Genomic DNA, 19,900 nt, shown 5'->3' with positions numbered 1-19,900 from the left:
TGCAGACTAGAAGCTGCTTGGTGGGCAGCATCACTGGGTGCTTCCTTGCTTTTGTGATCTTTTCTTATTGACTCTAGGTTTCCTAGGTTTGTGCATATCTATGGTCTGGGCCATGAAAAAGCCTGCTTTTTATAGCTTTTTCTTAACTCTTTCCTTTCTGTTTGGCTTTACTCATTTGAAAAATGCTTATTATGTGCAGGTTTTTTTGATGGGGAGCAGGTAAGACAAAGAAGAGCCTTGTATTCCTAAGACATATATGAATCCACTTTTTGGTAAGATAGGACTTCAGTTGTTCTGTGTTCTTTGGAGAAAATATTCTCACCAAAGTTCAAGGAAGACTCATAGGATCAAAATAGGAGGGACCTTAGTAATAATCTGATCCAACACACACACTATACAGATATGTTAAGACCCAGAGAGGGGAAGGGATTCACTTACCTAAGATCACATTGCAAGAAAATATCACAACTGGGATGTGAACACAGTCAACCCAGGTCATCTGGGATTGTAAATCCAGTTTTCTCCCACTTTATCATCTTCCTTCTCTTTTGTCTTTGTACAGTAATGGCATCTATGATAGACAAGTTGTCCAAAGATCTGAAGGTGTTAGTTTGTTTTGACCTAAAAAGCCTGACCAGATCCAAATTGATGTGATGCTCACATGGTCTTGTTACTGTCACTATCCCACCTTTGGGAAGTTTGGATCACAAACTTTTTTGTTTTGTCATCAGCTTTCCTATCTTTTATTTTTTAAACCCTTACCTTCTGTCTTTAAACCCTTACCTTCTGTATCCTAATTGATACCAAGTTTTGGTTCCAGGGCAGAAGAGTGGAAAGGGCTAGGCAATGTAGGTTAAGTGACTTGCCCAGGATACAGCTAGGAAGTATTAGAGGCCAGATTTGAACCCAGGATCTTTCATCTTCAGGCCTGGCTCTCTCTCTATTCACTGAGCCACCTAAGTGCCCTGCTATCTTTTCTTTAATAAAAAAACATGCATTATATTTCTGCAAGTATGATCCCTTCCTTCTGTATTATTGCCAAGGCATTGCCTTGAGTTAAAGATCCTAGCAACGATGTAAAGGTTGAGTCATAGCCTGAGAATAGAAGGCAAAAGGTCACTCTGGCTTGTTCTTTTTTTGTTTTGTTTTTAGTGCTTTGAAATCCTCTCTTTAACATTTTAATTTTTTATTTAGAATATCTTTCCCTAATCATATCTATATCGAACTATGTGATCAATCATAAGGTTTTCTTTTGCGTTTCTGTTCCCACAGTTTTTTCTTTGGATGTAGATAGTGTTCTTTCTCATAAATTCCTCTGGATTGTCCTGGATCTTTGCATTGTTGCTAGTAGAAAAGCCTCTTACATTTGATTGTACCATAATGTATCAGTCTCTATGAACTCTGGCTGTTCTTGAAGAGCCAGTGGGATGTGGGCTACTTTCTGAGCTGGTTTATGATATGGCTAAGGAATCAATATGATACCTCTGACATGATGTTTAGTTTCTTCTTGACTTGGTCAAAGGCCATGCAAGGCTTTTCAATAGAAACAGTGCAGCAAAATGCAAATAATAATAGCTTACACTTATATTTTACTTAAGGATTTACAGAGTACTTTCCTCTCAATAACCATATAAGTACATACAATGATTAATATTCTCATTTTACAGATGAGGAAATTGAACCCCAGATTAAGTGACTTTTCCTGACATCATCTCACACCTAGGAAGTGTGTGAGATTTTCTTAAGATTACAGAACTATGAAGAGTTTCCTTAGACTCAAGGACAAAAATGAAACAGTTCCTGTCCCTAAGGAGATTATATTTTATGGAGGTATGTCCCTTTGAAATGATCCATTAAACCAAATAGATTGTTATTTTTTAAATAACATTTTCAGGATGTCTTTCTAACAATGGAATAATTTAGAGGTTATGATTGTTTTTGTAGTTTTCATTTCATATTGTTAAAATGCTTAAAAATTATTTACATTTGTAATTCTATCAGCAATCAGTGAATATACTTGTTTCTTTTCTGCCTTGCCCATTGTGTTGTTTTTAATTATTTCCCCCCAGGTTTATTGGGTGAAGTGGTACCAGGATGTTTTAATTTTCATCTCTTATCTGTAAAGTTGAGCATTTCCTAAATGATTATTAAAAATTTGTGTCTGTTGTTTGAGTATTACCTGCTGGTCTTTGGCCAAAAATTGATCTTACTGTCATAGAGATCTAGGAGAAAAATACTGGATTTGAGACTTTGTTATATGGGACTTGCATGTGCTTGGGGAAACCAAGTCACTTTCCCTCTCATGGCCTTAGTTTTCTCCTCTGTCAAATGGGAGTTTTGGACCTTCTCCCAGCTCTGGTTTCTATACACTACTTTTTTTTGCGTGTGATTTGAAATTTATTTATTTAATTAATTAATTTAGAATATTTTTCCATGGTTACATGATTCATATTCTTTCCCTCCCCTTCTCCCACCCCCTCCCGTGGCCAATGAGCAATTCCACTGTGTTTTACATGTCATTATTCAGTACTTTTTTAGCCTTGTGTTTTTAATTGCTACATGGAGACCACTAGGAGGTGCTATTGATTTAATTGCTTTGGTTATTTCAAATTATTTTTGAAAATTGCTGAGAGTAATTGTGAGGCTAAAGTTTTTGCTACGTAAGAAGTTAGGGCTCTAGGGCAGCAGTTCTCAACCTCTCAATTTGTAGCAATGAGAATACATAATGCATATCAGGTATTTATATTCTGAATCATAACTGTAGTAAAATTACAGTTTTGAAGTAGCCACCAAAATAATTTTTTGGTTTGGGGTCACTGCAACATGAGGAATTGTATTGCAGGGTCAAGGCATTAGAAAGGTTGAGAACCACTGCTCTAGGGGAATATTAAGAACACGACATCAGACTATAATTCCATCTCTCTGAGTTCACTGAGTCCTTCAGTGGCTTTCTAAACTCCTGTATTCGCAAGTTTCCCAATTCTCCCCCTTCTCTCTTCACTGACTAAAAAGGTCCAAGATTACTTCATATATTGCCTAGAACAGTGATGGAGAACCTTTTAGAGACCAAGTGCCAGGCATGCCCCCACCTCCTACCCCACACTGTAGTGGGGGGAGTGTTCCCATTGGGCTAGCTGGGCAGAGGGGCAAGAGATGGGAAAAAATGTCATCAGGTGCAATGGAGAGGGGAAAGGGAGCAGCATTGCTTGAGTCCCTTTCCTTTCTAGTAATGAACTCTGGGGGTGAGGGTAAGGGTGGCTGCATGCCCACAGAGAGTATTCTGTGTGCCATCTTTGGCACTTGTGCCATAGGTTTGCCATCACTGCCTTATAAGATTATCTGCTCTTTTTTCAGAGTTTCTCTATATTCATTGATATCACATTTATGCAGATGGGTTTTATGTCTTATTCTAGCTTGATATCTCTCTTGATTTCTGATCCCTGACTCATTTCCTGTTGTTAGGGAGAGGTCTCCAATGAAAGGAAACCACTGGCATCTTAAAAGTTGTAAAAAGTTCACTTATAATAATTAAAAATAATTTTAAGACTTTTTAATTTTATTTAAGGGAAGGTATATTAGGGGTGGGTGGGATAAGGGGAAAGAGGAAGAGAAATTATTTGGAAATACACCAATATAAAAAATAATAAAAAGTTATTAAAATACACATCTGAAGTCAGACTATCCCTATGCCTTCCCACTTTCAGTTTCTCCATTCGGAGGAGCCTCCAGTTCTCTCTTTCCACACAGCTCTGAATACTCCTTTCCCTTACATATCCTGTGAATAGTCTTTGCTTATCCTTGTCACCACTTTTACCTTTTTGTTCCTCCTGCCCAAGAATATTCTCCTCTCCTTATGTTCAGATACAGCCCTTCCTTCAAAGGCAGATCAAGTTTTCATGATACTTTTACCAATAATACTTATGCTGATCTCTTCTTCCTTGGAAACTCTATTTTATAGCATGTTTTGGCTCAGTTACTCATTGGATGTGCTTGCCTTTAAGGCCCAGCTCACATGCCACCTTGTATTTCCAATTAGCATTTGGGCTGCACCTTTCTTAAGGCACTTTGACTAAATTTCAAGGTCAAAGAAATCAGAGACAATGTCTTAGTTAAACTTGGAATCCTCACTAGTGCTTGGCAAATACAAATACGTGTTGCATAAAGAAATAACAGAATCAGAGTTGGAAGGGTACCTGAGGGCATCTTGGCTAACCTTCTTTGATCACATTCCTCTTTAACCCAACAAATGGTTATCCAATCTATGCTTGAAAAAAATCTCTAGTCTTTAGGGACAGCCAGGTAGTACAGTAGCTTGAGTGTCATGCTTGGTATCAGGAAGACCTCAGCTGAAATTTAGTAACCTTAGACACATAAACCTGTGTGACCCTGGGCAAGTCATTTTAAATAACAACAAAACAGCCTCCCCCAACTCCTTGCCTCAGTTTCTCCATTTGTAAAATGAAGATAATAGCACTTCTAGGGTCATTGTGAAGTTCAAAAGAGATAACTGTAAAGCACTTAGTGCTATAGAATGTAAACTATCATCATCATCATTATTATTCTAATAAGGAGAAACAGACTTTATTCTGAGGTAACCTATTTATATTTTTGAAAGTTCCAAAACTGTTAGATAATTTTTCCTTATGTGGAATCTAAATCTGCCTTTTGAATCTTGTGTCCATTGTTCCTAGTTCTGCCCTCTAGGGCTAAGCAGAATAAATCCAATCCCTGCTCTTCATTTCAATTTAATTCAATTCAACCAACATTTATTAAGTATTCACTTTGTCTAAAGCACTGTTAGGTTAGATACTGGGGATACAGAGAAAAAAATTCTCTCAAATAATACATTTTTCTGGTAGGATAAAGCATAAACTTAAGAGAGGCAGAGTCAAGATGGCGGCTTAGCAAACAGCAAAAGTTCAGACCTCAGAAAACCCTTCCTTACTGATTACAAACTGAATGCTCCTGGGGCACCGAAATTCAAACTGAACAACAGGACAGAGGTGGGGAACCCTCCTTCTGGACTCAAATCAAAAGGTATGCCCCCCAAAAGCTGGAATCCGAGAATACTTGGGTCTAAGGGGAAAGCAGAGGGAAGGTCCCAGGACCCCTCAACCCCAACCCAGAGGGCTGAGCTCCCAGCGGCAGCGGGAACCTCTGAGCAGGCAAAGGTGCTGGTTTGGAGGGTCTACCTTGTGAGCAGCGGGGAGCCGGGCTCAGAGTGTCCAGCGTGGACAGCGGGGAGGAAGCCAGGGAGAGACAGCCGGGGCTGGGTCCCTCTATCTGGCTCCAGTCTCACCGTTGCCTTGGGGCACATCCAGACCAATCCAGTTGAACCTAATCCCATCAGGACTCCTCAGAGCTCAGGGAGGCAGGCAAAGGCACTGGGGAACCTTGCCGACAGCGGGGAAGCAGCTGAAGAGAACTGGAGAGAGCCTGGGTGGCCCAGCCTTCCAGGAGTCTTTGGCCTCAGAGCACATACAGCCCAACCCAGTTGAACTTAATCTGATCAAAAGCCTCCAGAGGACAAGGAAGCTAACATTCCTCCCGTAGAGACTGTACCAAGAGATCTGACAAAGCTCCAAGAGGGGAGACTGACAGCCCCAAAACAAAAAAAAAATGAGAGGAGAAAACGCACAGACAAAATCAGGGAGCAAAGAAGGGGTAAACTCAAGCAAACAACAGAAAAAGAAGAAAGAAATTACAATAGACAGCTTCTGCACAGGTAATGAGCAAAGAGCGAAAGAAACAGAGAGGGAGGGATCAGCAAAGGAAAAATCAGAAATCCCAGCAAATTGGATACAGGCTTTGGAAGAACTTAAAATGCAATTCAAAACACAATTAAGAGAGGCTGAAGACAATTGGGAAAAGAACTTAAAAACTAAGATAAGTTATCTGGAAACAGAGGCACTTGAACTAAAACAAGAAAATAGTGTCTTGAAAGCCAAAATCAACCAGCTGGGAAATGAGGCAAAGCAGATGAAAGATGAGGTGAAGAAGATGAAAGATGACCTCCAAAGAAAATCAGACCAAAAGGAAAAGGACGACCAAAAAACTAAGGATGAAATCCAGTCTTTAAGAACCAGAATACAACAACTAGAATCAAGTGACCTCACAAGGCAGCAGGACACTATAAAACAAAATCAAAAGAATGAAAAAATCAAGGAAAATATGAAGCATCTCATTCACAAAACAGAGGATTTAGAAAATTGTTCAAGGAGAGACAATTTAAGAATCATTGGCCTACCAGAAGACCATGACAAAAGAAAAAGCCTGGACATTATATTATAGGAAATTATTAAAGAAAACTGCCCCGATATCTTAGAACAAGAGGGAAAAGGGGAGATTGATAGAATCCACAGATCACCTCCTGTACTTAATCCCCAACTGACAACACCCAGGAATGTTATAGCCAAATTCAAGAACTATCAGACCAAAGAAAAGATATTACAAGCTGCCAAGAAGAAGTCATTCAGATACCAAGGAACCACAGTGAGGATAACTCAGGATCTGGCTGCATCCACACTGAAAAAAAGAAAGGCATGGAATATGATATTCCAGAAAGCAAGGGAACTAGGTCTACAACCAAGAATCAACTACCCAGCAAAACTGACTATATTCTTACAGGGTAAAGTATGGTCATTCAACAAAACAGAAGAATTTGAAGAATTCATAAAGAAAAGACCAGATAGAAAATTTGACCAACCAAATAGAAAATTTGATGTCCAAGCATAGAACTTGAGAATCATCAAAAGGTAATTAAAAAAGAGGGGAAAAAAGAAAAACAAAACAAAACAAAAAAAAATTTTTAAGAGACTCAATAAGTTAAAATGATATGTATCCCTATAAGAAAAGAGGTCATTGGTAACTATTAAAAACTGTTGTTATTACCTGGGCAGCAAAAAGAAGTACACTTAGAAGGAACAGTGACAAACTGTATAGGATGAAAGGACAAGACATAAATAGGTATATAAATATATGCATGCAAAAACATATACACATGAGTATGCATATATATATGTACATATATATATAACTAGAGCTTAAAAATAGGTTAATATTAAAAGAAATGGGAAAAGAAACAAATGGGGATAAATTTATATGTCATAAAGAAGCTCATGGTGGGAGGGGGGAGAACATCAATACACTGGAAGGGTAAAGAGGTCGGAGACAGGAAATACTCAACTTTTACTTGCTTTGAAATTGACTCAAAGAGGGAAAAACAACCCAATCCTTTGGGGGCAGAGAATAGATTTGTGCCCTATAGGGGAGTAGAAGGGTAACAAACAGTCTGGTGGGGAGGGAAGCAATACAAGAGAGGGATGGGGTGAGGGGGTTAATTTTAGAAAGACTACAGGGAAAATAAGGGGGGATAAGAAGGGGGGTAGAAAGGGAAGTAAAATAAGGGTGGGAACAAGGGGGACTGTTTAAAAGCAAACATTGGTGTAAAAGGAAATAGTGAAAGAAGAAAAGGCAGGAACAGGAGCAGAAATCAAAATGCTGGGAAATACACAGCTAGTAATCATAACTCTGAATGTGAATGGAATGAACTCACCCATAAAACGCAAGCAAATTGTAGAGTGGATTAGAATCCAAAACCCTACCATATGCTGTACAAAACACTTTCCACACAGTTAAAACTAGATCTAAACAATTGGAAAAACATTGATTGCTCATGGGTGGGATGAGCTAATATAATAAAAATGACAATCCTACCCAAATTAATTTACTTATTTAGTGCCATACCCATTGAACTACCAAAAAACTTCTTTACTGAATTAGAAAAAAACATAACTAAGTTCATTTGGAAGAACAAACGATCAAGGATATCCAGGGAAATCATGAAAAAACAAATGCAAAGGAAGGAGGACTTGCAGTCCCAGATCTCAAACTATACTATAAAGCAGTGGTTATCAAAACAATTTGGTACTGGCTAAGAGACAGAAAGGAGGATCAGTGGAATAGACTTGGTGTAGATGATCTCAGCAAGACAGTTTATGACAAACCCAAAGACCCCAGCTTTTGGGACAAAAATCCATTATTTGATAAAAACTGCTGGGAAAATTGGAAGACAGTGTGGGAGAGATTAGGTTTGGATCAACACCTCACACCCTACACCAAGATAAATTCAGAATGGGTGAATGACTTGAACATAAAGAAGGAAACTATAAGTAAATTAGGTGAACACAGAATATTATACATGTCAGACCTTTGGGAAGGGAAAGATTTTAAAACCAAGCAAGACTTAGAAAGAGTCACAAAATGTAAAATAAATAATTTTGACTACATCAAATTAAAAAGGTTTTGTACAACCAAAACCAATGTAACTAAAATCAGAAGGGTAGCAACAAATTGGGAAACAATCTTCATAAAAACCTCTGACAAAGGTTTAATTACTCAAATTTACAAAGAGCTAAATCAATTGTACAAAAAATCAAGCCATTCTCCAATTGATAAATGGGCAAGGGACATGAACAGGCAGTTCTCAGCCAAAGAAATCAAAACTATTAATAAGCACGTGAAAAAGTGCTCTCTACATCTCTTATAATCAGAGAGATGCAAATCAAAACAACTCTGAGGTATCACCTCACACCCAGCAGATTGGCTAACATGACAGCTATGGAAAGTAATGAATGCTGGAGGGGATGTGGCAAAGTAGGGACATTAATTCATTGCTGGTGGAGTTGTGAATTGATCCAACCATTCTGGAGGGCAATTTGGAACTATGCCCAAAGGGCGATAAAAGACTGTCTGCCCTTTGATCCAGCCATAGCACTGCTGGGTTTGTACCCCAAAGAGATAATAAGGAAAAAGATTTGTACAAGAATATATATAGCTGCACTCTTTGTGGTGGCCAGAAATTAGAAAATGAGGGGATGCCCTTCAATTGGGGAAGGGCTGAACAAATTGTGGTATATGTTGGTGATGGAATACTATTGTGCTAAAAGGAATAATAAAGTGGAGGAATTCCATGGAGACTGGAATGACTTCCAGGAAGTGATGCAGAGCGAAAGGAGCAGAACCAGGAGAACATTGTACACAGAGACTAATACACTGTGGTACAATCGAAGGTAATGGACTTCTCCATTAGTGTCAATGCAGTGATCCTGAACAATCTGCAGGGATCTAAAAAACACTATCCACAAGCAGAGGATAAACTGTGGGAGTAAAAACACCGATGAAAAGCAACTGCCTGACTACAGGGTTGGAGGGGATATGACTGAGGAGAGACTCTAAATGAACACTCTGATGCAAATACCAACAACATGGAAATGGGTTCAAATCAAGAACATATGTGATACCCAGTGGAATTGCGCGTGGGCTATGGGAGAGGTGGTGGGAGGGGGGGAGGGAAGAAAAGAAAATGATCTTTGTTTCCAATGAATAATGTTGGAAATGACCATAAAAAAAAAAAAACTTAAGTAAATATAAAACATATACAAAGTAATACAAAGTGATTTAAAGAGGAGGGAGTGCAGATGGGTATGGGGAGATTACAAGGCCTTGTGTAGTGTAGTAGTACTGTGAATAAAGCTAGGAAGCATGTGATATAGGTTTCTGGAAGGAGTGCCTTTCAGATATGAGACCAATTATTTAAAGGCACCAAGATAGGATATATAGTGTTGTGTAAATAGCTAGAAGGCAAGTTTGAGTAAAACACAAAGGACAAGAAAACATATGAAGACTTAAGTAATGTAGATGCGAGTCATATTATGGGGAGTTTTAAATGTCAGCATGAGGATAGGGAGCCATTGAAGATTTTTGAATTATGGAGAGTTATATGGTCAGATCTATGTTTTAAGACTATAGAGAGCAGCAGGGAGACCAGTAAGTAAGTTATAGTAATTTGGGTAAGAGGATCTCAATTAGAATTTGAACTGAGCATGTGAAGAGAGAAGGAAAAACATTTGTGAGAGGTATGGAAGTACTTGGCAACTGATTGAATACAGAGAGATAGAATGAGGATGACTCTGAGATTGTGAACTTGGGTAGAAGGATGGTTGTGCCCTTTTCCACATGAGAGCCCTTCACACCCTTCACATACTGAAGATAGCTATCAGCTCTCCTACTACATTTTTTTCTTTTTTAATAATGATCTCAAGTCACTTCATCATGGTAAACCTCCTATGGATAGTTTGTATCTTATCAAGGCCTTCCTAAAATATAGTTCCTAGAACTGAACACAGTATTCAACATCGAGGATTTTTTAAAATTCAAAGATATTTTATTTTCCCAATTACATGTAATAACTTTTAATGTACCTTTTTTGAAATTATAAGATCCAACATCTTATGAATTTATTTTATGTATTTAAAAGCATTGTTCTGAGAAAGAGTCCATAGGCTTCACCAGTCTATCAAAGAGAGGAGACCATGCTACCAAAATGGTTAAGAACCTTTGTTAGATAAGAACATTCAGACTATAATACAATCTTTCTGAGTCTGTAGTAGTCTTTCAGTGGCTTTCCCAAACCTTTCAGTCTCCCAACTCTTTCCCCTTCTCACTTCACTAACTGAAAAGGTCCAGGATTCCTCATATGTTCCTTAGATATTTCTGAACAGGACAGGATGACCACCTCCCTTGTTCTAGACCCAATGCCTTTTAAAAATGCACCTTAAGTTTGGAAATGACCAAATAAAACAATGTTAAAAAAATAAATTTAAAAAATGCATCTTAAGATCTATTTCTTATTTGAGGATGAATGAGTTAATGAGTTTGTCTTCTGTTTCTTACTAGATTATTAGCTTTCTGAGGACAAGGAAGAGACTAAATTTTATCATCTCAGAATCTGCCATAGTACCTAGTACCTGCCCAGCATAATGTCTGCTTATTTACTGTTTTGTGGTGTTAACTATTTCATGTGTATATCTTGTCTTCCCAGCCATATTGGTGTATTGGAAAGGACCTTAGGTTTGAAAGATATCTAGCCAAAGGAGCTTATTTGATTTTCCCTAAATTTGGCATTTCATTTCCTACCTTTGATGGGCTGTTCTGAAGCCCAGGAATATACTTCCATCTCATTTTTTGCCTCTCAAAATCCTAAGCTTTCTTTAAGGCTTAATTAAAATGTTGTAATTTATTGGAGATATTTTCTATTAACTTTCCCCTCCCCCTTATCCAGTGCTCTCTCCTTTATCAAATTGCATCTTGTTCATGTAGTTGCTTAAATGTGATAATCCTTCAGAATGTAAACTCCTTCAGAGAAAGGACTGTTTTTCTTTTTGTCTTTGTAATGCTGAGTTCCAGGCACAGTACCTTGCATGTTTAAAAAGTTAGTCAAATGAATGAATAAAAGAGTGATTTTGAATCCTCTCTCTGCTGCTAACTGACTGTGTGGCCTTGGGCAAATAATTTCAAACCTCAGTGCCTCAGTTTCTTTGAGTACAAAATGAAAACCTTGCATTAAGTGACATAGAAAATTGTAAGCTCCCTGAATACAGGGATTGTTGCTTGTTCTTTAGTTCCCTAAGCATTTAGCATGATTCTGTGAATATAATAATTATTCACCAAATACTTATTGATCACAGAATTTTAGGGTTGGAAGGGATTATTGATCATCTAATCTAACCCCTGCCTGAAAAGGAATCCTCACTGCAGCATCCCCAAGAAGTGAATGGTCATTCAATCTTTGCTTGAAGACATCCAGTGAAGGGAACCTTCCATGACCTTCCAAAGCAATCCATTTTACTTATAGACAACTGTAATTGTTAGGAAGTTTTGCTTGACATTAGGCCTAGTTCTGCCTCTTTGTACCTTCCCCCCATTGCTTCTGGTTCAGTGCCCTAGAGCCAAATAGGATGAGTTTAATTTCTCTTTATCATAGAGCCTTTCAGATATTTGAAGACAGGTATTATGTGTTTCCTTGAATCTTTTCTCCTCTAGGCTAAACACATTTCCAGTTCTTTTAGGTGAATCTCATATTGAGTGATCTCTTTGTTACATATGAGAGAGCTATTAAAGCAGGATGGCCTGAACAGCCTAGTATCTTTTCCCCAGTTAGTCATACTGCCTAGCAAAGGAAAGACTGAGCCATCAGCTGAGTTTAGATAGGATATGTTACTAAATATTTATCCATTTACAGTCTTGGCGTTGGAAAGAGGAAGAATTTAAGCAACAAATCAAATGTGAAGGGATTTTTTCTCTGACATGCTGAGAGAAAGAGAAGCAACTTTTGTGCTGAAGTCAATTTTAAGGTCACAGTTCAATTTTACAAGCATTATAGTCTTGATAAGCCTTTGCTTTTCTAATCTCAGCTCTTCTCATGTAACAGGTGCTGGTTGGCAGGGGACATGGAAGGGCAGGCTTCTTTGAGGGTCTGCATTATTATTTCCCTATCCTTATACATAAGACCACTAATCATTTGCCCTGGATTTCTTCTTCCCAGCATCATTACTTATTGCCCTGATTAAGCTGCACTTGACTTCTCAGCAATTTCAGGAGGCTTTATCTCCAGGTTTTTTTTGGTGGGTTAAGGGGTTATTTTAAAGTGCCTTTCCTTACCCCCTCAAGATGCCTCTGAAAAGACGTGTCCGTGCACATAGGTGATCACATAAAACCATGGAACACCATAGGGCTTTGAGCGGGAAGGGATTTTAGAGATTGTAAAGAGGTCTTGAGACTAGGTTGGCATAATCAAAAGGCAAAATGATGCTTGACACCCCATCTAGGGACACTGACAACTGGGATGAGAAGTGACTAAGACCCACTAGTAGAACTGAATAGTAATATGAGACTTTTTTTTTTCTTCTGAGGGAGGATGAGATAAAAGCCTGCTCTATTGGTTTCCCTGCCCATTTGGTACTACCAGCCAACTGTACCATTATCCCATTTCCTGCCTTTAGCTTCACCAGCATCACCAGCAGCTGTGGTTGTCACCTGACCAATCATTTAGGAGGCTTCATCTCTAGACCTTTGAGACTTCCAGAGCTAGAATTGTCTTTAAAGAGGCAGTGAGCTGGCTCTGGGGAATCTTGTCATGGCATAAGTGATTCCACAGTGCCTTGGAGAATTTAGCTCTGGAAGAGAACCTGAGGTGTTATTATTTGCTCCAACTCCTTTAGCTTATAGAGCAGGAAACTGAGCTTTAGAGAGAAGCAAGGTATTAGTAAAAGAATACAGAGCTTTTTCTTGATGAATTCAAGAGATAAGGGAGTCATCCACACTTGTTGATATTTGAAAGATTATGCAAAATGGTAGAGGTATCTCAGGGCTAGAGTTGGGTAAATGTCTTGATTTTCAACTCAAGTCAGCAAGCCTTTGTTAAGCACCTACTACTATATGCCAAACACCACACCCTGGGGATACCACCAAACTGGGGATACAAAAAGAGGCAAAAGAGCCCTCTCAGGTGTAGTCTAATAGAGGAAGTTAAAAAAGGGAAGAGAATAGAGTGCAGATTTTTTGATTCTGGGGAAATTCTTTGGTAAGGTGACAGAATCTTCTGGCTGGGCAGGATACTTCTCTCAAGTCCTAGGTAGGAGAGCCCTGCTTAGGTTCCGCCTTCCCTTCTCCAAGATGTGCCTTGTTACCCTGGCAGTTGGTTACCTTTCCCAGGCCAGCTGAAGGGCTGGCATGTGAAGGTACAGGCAAGATATTTGGCCTCAGGCTTCATCCTGAGGCCCATAGGCAAAAAGTTGGCCTAACCAATTGGTTCCTGTCCCTTTCAGGTAGATGGCTCTAAAATCTCTTAAGGATTCCCAATGCCCTTTTGCTGGCCAGCAAGCAACCTCCCATCCTATGGGCTGTTGTGTACATCATTCCTTCTCAGAATGTGGCTGGGTTACATGGACAGGCATGCAAGATGTGGGGACAGGTGCCAATTTGTCCCAAAGCCACCAGATTCCTTCCTCTGCCTTGCTGAGATATTGAAAGTTTCTTCAGCTTCCCCTTACTCTAAGTAGAGTATCTGTAAACACTTGGTGCTTTAGAAGCCATCCTTCCATCATTATCTACAGCCCTTAAGCTGTATTTCTTCCATTATCTTTAACTACAAGTGAGTTGTAGAAGGTAGCCTGGGAAGGTAAATTTTCACTATTGTAACTTTCTTTTTTTTGTTTGCCAGTGGTGTAACAAAGTCTAGTTGGTCTTCTTAAACTCAAATGTTGCCTTTCACCCCTGAAAATGTCTTTGGGGATTGGTGTCTGACATGGCAAGAAGCAGAGAGAGTCTTGGGTCTTATAAAGTACAGTCATTTGATGGCAGGGATGGAGGAAAAAACATTAAACTGTAAGGAGGGGGTGATTTCAAGAGACCAGGAAAAATGAGAACAAATCCTGGATTATTTGTAGTGGCCAAAGTGTATAATCATTGAGAGCCATGCAAAATTGGAACAGATTGAGGGGAAGGAAAGGAATTCAGGTTATTGGAATTTCAGGTTTCTAAGGTGGTAGGATTAGAAGGGGCTAACTCAGTTTCCTATCTTGCTTTTCCCAAACATGACTTTCTCTGTATTCTCACTCCCACTTATAACAATACTATCCAGAATCACAAAACCACAAGCTAACCCTGTTCTCTTTGGGTAGTATTTTCTCTATCCTTGCCTCTAGGTTTTCTGCAAGGTAGTAGTCAGTGTCAACTTTTATGAAATCAGAACTTTTTGTGTTCCCTGGTCTGAATCCCACCCACACTTAAGTTTCTTGTCCAAAACAAAGATGCACCATCTCCTCCCTTCTCCAGAGGGAGAATCTCCTGGGGGTGATGGTAGAGATTGGAGTCCCATATTTATCTATGTTCAGAAATGGAACTTGACAAATTCAAGGAAAATTAGGTTTCATTGTTTTCCCTAGCAACAGCTGTTCTAGAAATTGTTTACAGAGTTTATATAGACTTAGAGGTTTCAGGAGCTAGGAAATAGAAACAAAAGAAACATAATTCTTCAAGTTTTTAGAGTTTGTTGGAGTTCAGTAGGCAGATGGGTCCTTGTTCTCAAGCATGCAGGACTGAAAACACAGGGTTTGAGATACTTTGCTCAGTTAATGAACCAGCATTTAATAAGCACCTCCTAATAAGCCAGGCACACATCTGAAATGCTGGAGGATACAGAGATAGGTAAAGACCGTACTTGTATTTGAGGAGCTCACAGCCTAATGGGGGAGACATATGTGAATTTTCAACCAGTACTAGAAAGGGTGGCCAGGCATGTGTTGTCAATAGAAAGCCAGGCCTCAGTAAATACCAGAAGATGAAAGGAGTAAGAAAGGAAAATGTTTAAGATGATACAGAATGGGTATATCTGTAGTGGACATTATAGGGGGATAGTTTTGAAGGGGATGGGAATAAGAGTGCAGACAGTTGGGCCATAGAGCCAGGTCAGTATATTGGTAGTGTTCAGAATCACTGGAATGGGGAGAGAGATCTGGGAGTTTTGGAGCATGTTAACCATTGAGAAATGAAATCTAGGCAAAGAGAATGGTTGGAGAGAAGTTCATCAAAAGAGGCAGGTGATTAGACTGTTCAAGGCCTTCCTTTCTGAGTTCAACTTCACCAGGTAGTAACATATTCTGTGAGGCCCAGAAAGCCAGCTTCACAGCATAGAGCAACAGGTATATCCTGAGATTGTTAAGCTAAGAGGCAAGAGGTTACAGTGTGAGGTGGGTCTCGTTTGGGGTCTGGCCTCTGGAACACTGGAGAAAGCCCTGGTTGTTAGGTCAATCTATATAACCAAGAAGTGTCAGGATGTAGTGCAAAGTATCCTGGATATGGGTATCTGGGTGCAAAACTGCTCGCCAGTGATCTTAGTTACCAGATGTGATGGCCTTTTCATAATCCTTCTTCTTCATGATTTACAGCATTTGATATTATAAAGAACTCTCTTATCCTGAATGCTTTCATTTCTTAGTTTTCATGATATTAATCTCTCTTGGTTCTCCTTTATCTTTCTAAAGGCTCCTTTTCAACCCCTTTCATCATATATGGATATGCCCCAAGTGTACGTTTCAGGACCTCTTCTCAGACTTCACTCTCAGGTCAGTAGGTAGCCTGAAGTCACACAACTAGGAAGTGTCTGAGGCCAGATTTGAACTTAGGACCTAGAGTTGGGAAGACATGAGTTCAAATGTGACCTTGGATATTTACTAGTTCTCTGCCCCTGGAAAAGGGCAAGCTTTTAATCCACTGAGCTATCCAGTTGCCCCTTTCCCTCATCACTTCTTGCCTGGGATCATGGCAGTACTTTTCTGCTTTGTCTCCTTGTATCAATAATCCTCTCTCTGGTACCCTCTATAAAGTTCCCAAAATGATTTTCCTAAAGCACAGGCCTGACCACGTCACTCCCCTTTTCAATAAACTTCAGTAGCTCCTGAGTACCTCTGAGGTTAAAACTGTCATTTAAAGCTCTTTCTACTTGACTCTAAATTATCTGTTCAGGCATACTATACATTATTCTTTACTTTTATATGCACTACAGTCCATCAAACAAGCCTTCTTGTTGTTCTTCACCCTTGATATTCCAATATCTCCCATCTCCATGCTTTTGCAGATTGGTCTTTATGCCACTCCTTCTTCCTCTTTGAATTCCCAGTTTCCTTCTAAGCTCAGTTTAAGTACTGTCTTCTAGCTGAAATGTTTCCTGACCCCTACAGATTCTAGTGCCCTCCAACTACCTTGTCTTGGTGTTTTTTTGTATAGCTTTGCTCCTGCTTACATATGTATGCATTGTCTTCCTCAATAAAATATAAATACGTTAAGGGCAAGGACAGTTTCATTTTGTCTTTATATCTGCAGTGTCTAGTACAATGGCAGACATATAGCAGGTGTGTTTATGTTTGTCAGTTGATTCTAATTTAGGTTTTATCACTTATTAGCTGTGACTAGACAATTCTTTGAAACTCAGTTTCTTTATTTGTAAAAAGAGGATAATACTTGTGCTATTCATCTCATAGGGCTGTTCTAAGGAAAGTGCTTTGCAACAATCTTTAGTATGCTGTAGATATGAGTTACTGTTAAAAATAGGGGGTGGGGGCAGCTGGGTGGCTCAGTGGACTGAGAGTCAGGCCTAGAGACGGGAGGTCCTGGGTTCAAATGTGACCTCAGACCCTTCCTAGCTATGTTACCCTGGGCAAGTCACTTAACCCCCATTGCCTATTAAAAAAAATAGGGGGCAGCTAGATAGCTCAGTGAGTTGAAAGCCAGACCTAGATATGGGAGGTCCTAAGTTCAAATCTGGCCTCAGACACTTTCTAGTTGTGTGACCCTGAGTAAGTTACTTAACCCCCATTGCCTAGCCCTTACCACTCTTCTGCCTTGGACTCAATACACAGTATTGATTCTAAGATGGAAGGTAAGGGTTTAAAAATTTATAAAAAACTGTTATTAATATTTTTATTATTCTCAATAAGAATATTAGTAATTTGTTTGCTATGAAAGAGCTCCCTATGCTAGGCAGTAGCTTTCAAAACCACATAGGGATCTTGTTTCTCATAGAGGTAGTTGCTGCCCTTGGAGTCTTGTGGAGTGAATGACTATAGTCTCCACATTTCTGATGATAAGGGGTGGTCCTTGGCCAATATTCAGAACAGAAACAAAAAGAGGCACTGTCATTTCTGGGCTCTCTTTATATATTGGTCAATTCTTGTCCTATGCATGGCTTTCAGGGCAGTCCAGACCCAGCAGGCAAGCTACCAGAGGAAACCTACTAGACTGGCTGCTTGGATCTCTAAGTTGGGCTTTGTTTGGAGTTCAGACCCCAGGGGCTGTCAACACAAACATGCATATTTGAAGAAAGTTAAGCTTCATGTAGTGTAGATCTCTGCCTGTACCCTATGTCTAGCCAGATTATACTTTTTGCTCTATTCCCTGGGAAGTCCAATCCTAGGGTATTTGAAATCTCATTCTAATTAAAGCCAAACTTGATTTTACAAAGACAAGAAGCATCTAAAGTTGTCTTTTTCCACTTCAATAAAAGCCAGATAAGCATGGGTAAAACATTCAGAGTTTCAAAAGCAAGTATACAGGAGAGAGATGGAGACAGATAGAAACAGAGACACAGAGACACACACACACACAGATATGAGAGAAAGAGAGAGAGAGAGAGAGAGAGAGAGAGAGAGAGAGAGAGAGAGAGAGAGAGAGAGAGAGAGAGAGAGAGTAGATGTTAAGAGTTGTGGGGGCATGCAGGCAGGAGGGCCAATATGTGAGACTTGCATAGATTCTCTAGTTCTCAGGAAGAAAGCTTTGTTACCATAAAATTCTCTTATGCTGTTTTTATGGAGAAGATGGTACACAACTGTGGGCTCAGATGATAGTACAGTTAAGTGGTTTAAGAACTGCTTAAATAACTGGACCCAAGGAGTGGTCAGAAAGATTAAAAAAAACAAACTCTTACCTTCTGTTTTAGAATCAATATTAAATATTGGTTCCAAGGCAGAAGAATGGTAAGGGATAGGCAATTAGGATTAACTGACTTGCCCAGGGTCACACAATCTGAGGCCAGATTTGAATCTAAGACTTCCTGTCTCCAAGCTTGACTCTCTATCCACTTAGCCACCCAGCTGCCTCTCTCATAAAGGGTTTGATGTTAGCTTGGAGAGTGATCTCCAGCCAAGTGCTCCCTTTTCTAATGCTATTCAATATTTTAAAAAGTGATTTGGATGAAGGCATAGATGGCATTTATCATATTTGTAGATAACACACAATTGGTGAGATAATGACCATGGGATCAAGGTCTTGACAGCCTAGTCTCTAAGAAGTTAAAAATTAAAGAGGCATTAAATGTAAAGTCTTACATGTAGGTTAAAAACCCATTTTGAAGGTAAACGATAAAAGAGGCCTGATTAGATCATAGTTTATCTAAAAACTGACTGGGAATTTTAGTGGTCTTCCAAGTCATATGAGTTCATATGACAGCCAAAAAGCAAATGAACATTCTGTCTATACTTTGTCATGTTCCATATCACATTTGGATGCCATATTTTAGGAGATACACTGAGCATTCAGAAGGCAGCTGGGATGATGAGGGACTTCCCAATCATGCCATATAGAAACTGGTTGAAGGAATTAGGATTGCTTAGCTTGGAGAAGAAAAATGTTAGGGGTAGACAAAAAGGATCAGAAAGGTAGACACAATTAAAAAAAAAACCCTTACCTTCTATCTTACAATTGGGGTTAAGTGACTTGCTCAGGATCACACAAGTAGAATGTGTCTGAGGCCAAATTTGAATCAAAGTCCTCCTGAGTCTAGGTCTGGCACTCTGTTTACTGTGCTGCCTAGCTGCCCTGACACAATGTTGTTTTGTGTTGAGTTGTCACAGTTGTGACCTACTCTTTGTGACCCCATTTGATATTTTCTTGGCAAAGATAGTGGAGTGGTTTGTCATTTCCTTCTCCAGCTCATTTTACAGATGAGGAATTGAGGCAAATAGGTTCAAGTGACTTGCCCAGAGCTACACAACTAACAAGTGTCTTATGGCTGGATTTCAACTCATAAAGATGAACCTTTCCTGATTCAAAGCCCAGTGCTCTATCCACTGCACCACCTAGCTGCCCAGAAAAAGAAAAAACAGACACAATAGCTGTTCTCAAGTATTTGAAGGACTATATGGAAAAAAAAAATTAGATTTATTCTTCTTAGCTCTGGAAGGCAAAACTAGAATTAATGCTTAGAAGTTTCAAAGAGGTGGGTTTAGGCTTAGTTTAAGGGGGGAAAACTCCCCAAAATCCCAATAAAAATGATCCTGACCACTTGAGCTAACCAAAAAGAAGAATTAGCTACTTTGGGAAATAGTGTGATCTTTAAATGATGGCTGAATGCCCACTTGTTGAGGATATTGTGAGGAGAAGGGAATTCTTCTAGAATGGATTAGACTAGATGTTTTCACAGGCTCCTTCCAATTCTGAGGTGCTATGATTCATTGCATACCTGCCACCAATTCAGGTCCTGGGATTACTCTGCAGTTACTCTATC

At 39.3% G+C, this 19,900-nt stretch overlaps 1 long non-coding RNA gene across 1 annotated transcript in view; it reads left to right on the top strand.

Annotated features, from left to right (window-relative positions):
• LOC130458295 (uncharacterized) overlaps positions 1 to 19,900 on the top strand; it is a 49,288-nt gene that overhangs the window by 12,266 nt on the left and 17,122 nt on the right. Inside the window, exon 2 of the long non-coding RNA XR_008917423.1 lies at positions 1,668 to 1,830. This is a non-coding gene — a long non-coding RNA (uncharacterized LOC130458295). The remainder of the gene's footprint in view (positions 1 to 1,667; positions 1,831 to 19,900) is intronic.

Source organism: Monodelphis domestica, chromosome 3 (assembly GCF_027887165.1).
Source record: "Monodelphis domestica isolate mMonDom1 chromosome 3, mMonDom1.pri, whole genome shotgun sequence".
NCBI classification, from domain to species: Eukaryota; Metazoa; Chordata; class Mammalia; order Didelphimorphia; family Didelphidae; genus Monodelphis; species Monodelphis domestica.
This window is presented reverse-complemented; position numbering and strand designations above follow the sequence as displayed.